We start from the raw sequence: 9,390 nt of genomic DNA on the forward strand, positions 1-9,390 counted from the left end.
CCAGTTCAGTAAAGGCTTTTACTTTGAAGAACAGCTCTGAGTGGAAGTCTGATGATTTTTGCTGGGTGACTGGACTGTGTGAAGAAGAAAACCTTAAGGAGCTTGAAAAGACTATCTTTTCCTCCTGTGCAGGAACCCAAGAGGTCTGTGACCCTCCTTGTGTATTCTCGTGACCAAGAGTTGACTGGGACTGGGGCTAAACTTATTTGCAGCTCTTGGAAGGCTCCCTACCTAAGAACAAAAGAACATAAGAATTCCCATACTGGGTCAGACTAGTATCCTGCTTCCAACCGTGGCCAAGCCAAGTCACAGGCAGCTGGTAGCATCCCAAAAGATAAACAGGTTGCACGCCGCTTATCACAGGGACAAGCGGTGGATTTCCTGAAGTCCAACTTAATAATGATTTATGACCATTTCCTTCAGGAATGTGTCCAAACCTTTTTTTAAACCCAGCTACACTAATAGCTTTCACCACATCCTCTGGCAGCAAATTCCAGAGTTTAATTATGCATTGAGTAAAAAAATATTTTCTTCTATTTGTTTTAAATGTATTACCTAGTAACTTCATTTAATGTCCCCTAGTCTTTGTACTTTTTGAAAGACTAAACAGCTGTTTTGTATTCACCAGTTCCATTCTGCTCATTATTTTATAGACACCTCTATCATATCTCCCCTCAGCTGTCTCTTCTCAAAGATGAAAAGTCTTAACTTCTTTAGCCTTTCCTCCTAGGGGAATCATTCCATTCTTTTTTTTTCATTTTGGTCACCCTTCTCTGTGCCTTTTCTAATTCTGCTATATCTTTTTTTAAGATACAGTGATCAAAACTGCATACCATACTCAAGATGAGGTCACACCATGGCACGATTCAGAGGCAATATGATGTTCTCTGTTTATTCTCCATTCCTTTCTTAGTAATTGCTAGCTTTCTATTTGCTTTCTTGGCTGCCACCACACATTGAGCAGAAGATTTCAACGTATTATCCATGATGACGCCTAGATCCTTTTCCTGAGTGGTGACTCCTAATGTGGAACCTTACATTGCGTAGCTATGATTTGGGTTACTTTTCCCTAAGTGCATCACTTTGTACTTGTCCACATTTAATTTCATCTGCCATTTGCGTGCCCAGACTCCCGGCCTTGCAAGATCCTCTTGCAACTTCTCACAATCCTCTTGTGAATTAGCAACTTTGAATAACTTTGTGCCATCAGCAAATTTGATCACCTCGCTTGTTGCTCCCATTCCCAGATCATTTATAAATCTGTTAAAAAGCAGTGGTCCCAGAAAAGATCCCTCGGGCAATCCACTATTCACCTTTCTCCACTGAGAAAATTAAATGTTTAGCCCTACTCTCTGTTTTCTATCTTTTAACCAGTTCCTAATCCTCCTATTCTATGACTTTTAACTTCCTCAGAAATTTCTCATGTGGGATTTTCCAAATGCTTTCTGGACATCCAGATAAACTATATAAATTTGCTCATCCTTTATTCACATGTTTATTTACACCTTCAAAAAAATGTAGCAGATTGGAAAGGCAAGACATCCCTTAGCTAAATTTATGTTGACTTTGTCCCATTAAACTTTGATTATCTATATGTTCAGTAATTATATTTTAAAAATTGGCATTAGTTGGCATCCCTCCCATCTTCAGGTATCATAGATGCTTCTAAAGATAAGTTTATGAATTACTAATAGTATTTCTGCAATGTCATTTTTCAGTTCTTTCAACACTCTGGGATATATACCATCTGCTCCAGGTGATTTGCTATTCTTTAGCTTGTCAATTTGCCTTTTTATATCTTCCAGGTTTGCTGAGATTTGTTTCACTTCCTCTAATTCATCACCTTTAAATATTCTTTTTGGCATGGGTGTCTCCCTTATACCTTCCTTAGTAAAGACTGAAGCAAATAATTAATTTAGTCTCTCGGCTATGGCCTTGTTTTCTCTAAGTGCCCCTTTTATCCCTTGATCTACCAGTGGCTTTTTGCTTCAAATGTACCTGAAAAAGTTTTTATTAATAGTTTTTGCAAAACAAAAGTCATATAGGGAAACATAGATATTAACAGATAAGGATCTGTTGGCCCATTTGTGCCTGCCTTCTGTGGTATCACAGGTCTTACTTGATCTGTGGTCTCCCTCCCTTGCCATTAAGGTCTGTCTTTGTCTATCCCTTACAAGTTCTGAATTCAAACAAATGGTGATGGTACCCAATGCAAAAACTGAAATTGGCGCCCCTCTCCAGGAAAAAATATTGGCTTCTCTTTCTCCACCATCTGCAGCCTTTTCATGGATCTCTTCTCCCCCTTTCCTTCTCATCACGACCCTTACCCAATCTTGCTCCCCCAGTGATAAAATTTAGGCTTGTGTCACTGCCTCAAAGTGTATGGCACTCTGTGCACCTGCAAAGGTCACATACCCCAAAAGCCAGCCATGGTAGACAGTATCTTTAATATCACACAAAGCTGACCACTCATTAGATCTTACTTTCATTAACAGTAGCTTCCTTGAAAACATAAAAACCGAATATACACAAATCCCATGGTCAGACCACTTCCTTATTAGCTCTCAGATCAAGCACACAAGCACTCAAGACCAATAATGATGGAAAACATAGAACCAGCTGAATTCTCATACCGTCCCCCTTTCAACACCGATACACTTAAAGACCGACTAATTGAAGAATTAACACACATCAACTACGCAAATAGCCACATCGCAACAAATGACTGGTTAAACAGAACCACTACCATAGCTAACGAATTAAACCTTATGCAAACGACCTAGTTAGGTAGAGAGTGCATTGTACAAATCAACTCCTCTTGTACCTTTCATCGATTTAAACAGCAGAAAATCTTCAGTGACAGAGGCGTGCTAAGGGGGGGGGGGGGCGAGGAGGGCAGTCCACTCCGGGTGACGTCAAGGAGGGGGGTGCCAGCGACTGTGCAACCAATCAACCTCTTGTCATCACCCGGGAAGAAGAAACTTTCCAGCCAGGAGCAGCAAGCCAGCAGGGAGCCCATGCCCTGCTGGCCGAAGAGAACAGGCCCAGAGCAGCACACCCGGGGAGATGGTGGGCTGCCGGCAGAGTCTACCCAGCCGGCAGCCCATGGCCTCTCCTGCCGCCTGCCGCCGTACAGCTTGAAAATAGTAGGAGGTCCTCAGGCTGTGGTGGAGCTTTTCCCACCACAGCCTGAAGATAACAGGAGGCCATGATGTGTGTGAGCTTGTGTGAAGGAGTGAAAGCCTATATGATATGCGTGAAGCATGGGCTTCACGAATATCCAGCATAGCTCTCTGCTTAAATGGCAGGGGAGAAGAAAAACTGATACTTTATGCATATCCAGCATAGCTCTCTGCTTCAACGGCAGGGGAGAAGAAAAACTGATACTTCACGCATATCCAGCATAGCTCCCTGCTTCAACGGCAGGGGAGAAGAAAAACTGATACTTCACGCATATCCAGCATAGCTCCCTGCTTCAACGGCAGGGGAGAAGAAAAACTGATACTTCAAGCATATCCAGCATAGCTCTCTGCTTCAACGGCAGGGGAGAAGAAAAACAACCAATAAGGGCTGAATAACATAGTCTGGGTAAACAAATAAGTATGGGTGTAGCTTGCTTATTGCGGCGGTTACTACCCCTACTACCCCTAACTAATCAAGCTTGATATTTCACTTGGATGCACCTCCATCACTGCTCTCTACATTAATGGTGGGGGTGAAAGGGAAATAGAACCAAAGGTTACTAAGAGCCAAGAGAAACAGATAAGTATGAGGAAAAAGAAGTGTGAAGCTTGCTGGGCAGACTGGATGGGCCGTTTGGTCTTCTTCTGCCGTCGTTTCTATGTTTCTATGTGTGTGCATGTGTGTGTCTATGTGAGATCCTATGTGAGTGTGGGTGTGTGTGTATGAGAGGATGCCTGTATGTGTGTGTGTATGAGAGGATGCCTGTGTATGTATGGAACGGTGAGTGTATAAAAGAGTGTGTGTGTGCCTGTGTATATATATGAGAGGGTGCCTGTGTGCGGGAGTAAGGGTGAGAGAGAGGAAGCATGTGTGTGTGTGCCTGGGTGAGACAGGAATTGTGTGTGAGAGGTAGAGAGGAAGTGTGAATGTGTGAGAGCGAGATGAAGGAAACATGTGTGTCTGTCTCTTTCACACACACACACTCAAGCTCCCTCTGAATCTCACCAAACATGTATGTGTATGAGAGACAGAGGGAGCATATTTTGTTTGTGTCTGAGTGTGTGTGTGTGTGTGTTCCCCAGTTCACAACAATCTCAGGGTGACAGGTATGAAGAATGGGGGATTTTTAAAATCCTTATTAGTTTTAATTATTGGGTATTTTTATTTCTGCTGTTTTGAAATATGTTATCAATGTTTGCCTCTTAACTTTTAGGAAAGGACTTAAGACTTGGTTATTCAAGCAAGCTTTCCCAGACACAATCTAATATCACGTTATAGATACAAACCAAGGACTTCAAATATTCAGCCATTAATCATGCCATTTTTACATAGCATTTAATTTATTTGTATACCGTTTAACCGTTTATTCTTTCCTATCTCTTCCTTCTTATCCAAGTTCTGCTACCCTTGTTATTTGTAACTGCTCCTTCGATCACCACAGTTCTAGTTGTTGTATTTAATGCACTCCCGTTCCATGTAAAACAGCAAGATATGTGCTCATGATTGCCGGTATATAAAAACCTTAAATAAATAAATAAAATAAATAAATGTTTAGGAAAGTTTTAAAAATTTGTACAGGAGATTCTAATTTTTGAATATTATTCTATTCATCAGCTGTTTTGAAATATATATTTTTTAGTATTTATTTATTTATTTATTTATTTAAAATTTTTATATACCGACATTCATCCAGGATATCATATCGGTTCACATTGTAACGCAAAAACAAACGCACGGCATGGCGCTTTACATTGAACAGTAAAAAACATGATAACAAGGCATTAACGAGAGGGGGGAACAATAATATGGGAAGTTTTGCAAAAAAATTTTAAACAAAATTTGCAAATATATACATATGTACAAAAGAAAGAAAACTATGAGGTTAATTTTAATCAGGCTAGGAGATAAGATGGGGAAGAGAAGGGAGGAGAGCGAGGAAAGAGGGGGGGCAGAGAGAAAGAAAAGAAGGTGGCGGAGAAAAGGGGAGGGGAGAGAGGGGCAGTAGAATGGGAAACAGGGGAGGAGTGTGGAGAGTGGGAACAGTGGTGAGGTATAGTGAAAAATTAAGTGTATGCTTTTGCAAAGAGCCAGGTCTTGAGCTTCCGCTTGAAAGATTTGAGGCATTCTTCTTGCCGTAGTTCAACAGGCATTTTGTTCCAGAGGGTCGGCCCGGCTATCGATAGTGCACGGGCTCTTGTGGAAGTGAGTTTATAGAGTTTAGGAGAGGGGATAGGCATGGTTGCGAGATGTGCTAGTCTGGTGGGCTTATTAGACTGGTGTAAACGGAAGGATTCATTGAACCAGTTCATTTCGGGATTGTATAGGGCTTTGTGGATGTGAGAGAGAGCCTTATATTGTATGCGGGAGGCTATTGGAAGCCAATGTAGGTCTTTTAGAACAGGTGTAATATGGTCATGTCTACGTAAGTTGGTCAAGATCCGGGCTGTGGTGTTTTGTAAGATTTGAATGGGATGGATGGCATTATTAGGTAGGCTGAGGAGTAGGGAATTGCAGTAGTCGGTTTTGGCGAAGATTGTGGTTTGGAGAACTGTACGGAAATCGGGGGGGATGTAATAAGGGTTTGAGTTTTTTTTAGTGTGTGGAGTTTAAAGAAGCCGTCTTTTAGAATGTTATTTATGAATTTCTTTAGTGTGACGTGACCATCAAGAATGATACCCAGATCACGGACTTGTTGAGCAAATTGGAACTGAGGAAAAGGGGGGAGGATTGGTTGGCTTTGGGGTGAGATGAGCATAATTTCAGTTTTATTGGTATTAAGAGCAAGGTGGATGGAGGAAAGGAGATTGTTAATGGAATGGAGGGTTTCATTCCAGAAGTCCATGGTTTTTGCTAGGGAGTCAGTGATGGGTATAAGCAGCTGAACATCATCAGCATATATGTAATGAGGGAGGTTTAGACTGGAGAGGAAGTGACAGAGGGGCAGAATGTAAATATTGAATAGGGTTGAGGATAGGGAGGATCCCTGAGGGACACCTCGGTTGAGGGGGATGGCCTTGGATACGTGATTTCCTAGCTGGATTTTGTAATCTCTATTACTAAGGTAGGAGTTGAACCAATTGTGGGCAACACCTGTAATACCGATTTCAGTTAGCCGCTGTAGGAGAATGGGGTGGCTAACGGTGTCAAATGCGGAGGAGATGTCAAGGAAGGCAAGAATGTATGATTGCCCTTTCTCAAATCCTTTGATAATGTGGTCTGTCAGGGAAAGTAAAAGAGTTTCAGTGCTATGAGATTTTCGAAAACCGTATTGTGCGGAGGCCAGGATATGATTTTCTTCTAGGTATTCTGTGAGTTGCTTGTTGACAGTTTTTTCAAGTAGTTTAGAGATGAATGGAAGATTGGATATGGGGCGATAATTAGCTGGATCAGAAGGGTCAAGTTTGGGCTTCTTTAGAATAGGTTTGACTATTGCCTGCTTCAGGGGGAGCGGCACCTGTCCAGAGCTAATGGATAGGTTGATGATTTTTGTTAAAGGTTTGGCAATGATGTTGGGTATTGTAAGAAGATGTTTAGTGGGTATGATGTCAGATGGGTGGGTGGAAGGTTTGGCTTTCTTGATAAAGGTTTCTATTTCTAATGATGAAGTGCAGTCTAGGGAGGAGAGGGCATTGGTGTAATTGCTGGTTTTTGTTTGATTGCTGTCAGATTCGAAGTGGTTGGTAGGATTGGCAGAGGAAGAGAACTTGGATAGCAAATTATCCACTTTGGTTTGGAAGAATGTGGCAAGTTCTTCACATTTGGATTTGGCTACTACATCAGGGATGTGAGGGGTAGCTGTTTTAGTGAGGGAATTCACGTAATCGTATAATACTTTAGGGTTGTATTGGAATTGATGAATTTTGTTGGCATAGAAGTCTCGCTTTGTCTTGTTAAGTTTGTCACTATAGAGATTTAGGGAGGATTTAAATTGTGCCAGGTGCGTTTGTGAGGGATCCTTGCGCCAGATCTTTTCAGATTTCCGAAGGAGTTGTTTGAGATTTTTTAACTCTTGGGAATACCATGGTTTCTTACTCTTGTTGTTTTGTGGGCAGACACTTTTGGATTGTAGGGGACAGGTGGTGTTGGCTATACTATTGGTGATGTCAAACCATGAGGTAAGCGCTGTGTCTGCATTGGTGAGCTCTAGGTGGTCAAGTTTGTTGGCGAGAGCCGATATAAGGTCGTCTCTTGTGCAATTTTTTCTGTAGTGAATGGTTATGTTTGTGTTGTCATGGCAGGTGGGTGTCTTAATGGAAAGAATGGTGTCTTAATGGAAAGAATAGTTTTACTATTCTGATTGATTTATATTTCTTGATTGTATTGTTTTGAGGAATAGTGATTTTTCTGCTTTTCCATTGTTGCACTGCATACAGAATCTGGCTTGTGGTTTCCAGTTCAGTTTTTGTTTGCATCTGTTCGTGAAAGAGAGATCGAGGAAGCATGTGTACGTGTGTGTGCGGGTATGTGTGTGTTAGCGTGTGAGAGAGACACAGAGGAAGTGTGTATGTGAGAAAGACACAGAGGGAGTGTGTATGTGAGAGAGACACAGAGGAAGTGTGTGTGTGAGAGAGACACAGAGGAAGTGTGTGTGAGAGAGAGGTACAAAGTATATGTGTGTCTCTCACACACACGCAACATTCATCCTCTGTCTCTCACCAAGCATGTGTGTGTGTGTGTGTGTATGAGAGAGAGGGAGCATATTGTGTGTGTGTGTGTGTGTGTGTGTGCATGCCCCCAGTCTATAACAATCTTAGGATGACAGATATGGAGGGTGGAAGATTTTTAAAACCCTTATTAGTTTTAATTATTTGGTGTTATTTGATGTGTCCATGTTTAGGAAATTTTAAAATTATATATTGGGGGGGGGGGTTGCCAAAGAAGCATCTGCCCCAGGTGCCAAATACTTTAGGTGAGCTTCTGTTCAGTGATGTCAACTTTGCTGTTTGTATCTCCTACTGTGTATGTAAAACTGTCCCCCTAAACCTGCCCCACCGTCCAAATCCCACTCCGAGTTAAAAGTGCTCCCTCTTACAGTGGTATAAATAGTAGAGTGAATACTGTTCTCTCTCTCTATCTTTTCCCAGTAACGCTTTTTACAGGGCAGCTACAGACTGTTTCCTTCCTTAGATCTCTTCATATTCTTTACAGATTTTACAGTCCTGCTTTCCCCTAAGAAAAAAAAAAGTACGCACCTTTACCGCTGCAAGAGAGCTCAGGATCCGCACGCAGCTCACTACTCAGGAGAGGACAGGAGTTAACTTTTTTTCTTTTGCTTTGCTGTAGAAAGAAGTGACATCATCAACCTTTTCCTTCCTGTAGAGGCACCAGCGAGACCCCAGGGACTTGCATTCTCGGTGCTGCTAAGCCACATCCTACGTTAAGTAGCCTCACTCAATGGCATGGTCCTCTTAAACTTCAAGGCTTCCTACCTAGGAAGAGGTTACAAAACAGCTGGCTGGGTCATGGTCAGGATAAGCCGTGTGTTGACTGTCAGATTAAATGAACAGTTAAAAAATATTAGGCAGGCTCGTTTGGAGACAAAATTTTACAGCATGTTTAGCTAAATTTGCTTCAGGTTTCCTCCCCAGAAAAGGACAGCAGAAACCACATGAAACAGCAGAGCCTGAATGAGTAAGTTAGTTTCTGAATGATGTCTAGCGGTAGTTAAAAATACCTATCAGTGACCAGCCAAGCGAACCTCTAAGCCCCCAGGACTCACTCTATAAAAAAAGAGCAGTGGACTATAAGACACATTACTAGAACTAAACAGGTTTACTAATACGTTTGGCCAGTTGATGAAAGAGAAAAAATATCAGATTTGAGTTCATCTGAACAAACACTAGAAAAGAGATTAAATATGTTCAAATATTTATTTTCTCTGTTCCATAATAGGACCTGATTCATTAAGACCTTTGTTCATTCTGTGTTTATGGGGGGGGGGGGGGGGGGGGGGGGGGGGGGGGGAAGGTTTGGAGTAGATTTTCTAAAGATGTATCTGGTTATCTTCTGAAGTTATCCCAATAAATCTAACCGGTTAAAAATCCCCCCATCTGACTGGATCAATTTATATACCTTAAATGATAAGGTGCCCAAACTGAATCTTTGATTTAGTCAGTCAGTGTGAATTTTTAGTACTAATCAAACAACGGCCCAAAATCTAGCCAGAAAACAATGATCAACTAGATAGAGTTGAATTTTTATCCACAA

At 41.7% G+C, this 9,390-nt stretch overlaps 1 protein-coding gene across 3 annotated transcripts in view; it reads right to left on the reverse strand.

The window, feature by feature from the left end:
* Nucleotides 1-8,478, reverse strand: part of SYTL3 (synaptotagmin like 3) — a 174,487-nt gene extending 166,009 nt beyond the window's left edge. For all 3 annotated transcript variants that reach the window (XM_029596641.1, XM_029596640.1, XM_029596639.1), the window contains exon 1: nt 8,376-8,478. The gene's annotated coding sequence lies outside the window, so the exon portion shown is untranslated. The remainder of the gene's footprint in view (nt 1-8,375) is intronic.
* Between the last annotated feature and the right edge of the window lie 912 nt (nt 8,479-9,390).

The sequence above is a fragment of the Rhinatrema bivittatum genome, chromosome 3 (genome assembly GCF_901001135.1).
Source record: "Rhinatrema bivittatum chromosome 3, aRhiBiv1.1, whole genome shotgun sequence".
NCBI lineage: Eukaryota > Metazoa > Chordata > Amphibia > Gymnophiona > Rhinatrematidae > Rhinatrema > Rhinatrema bivittatum.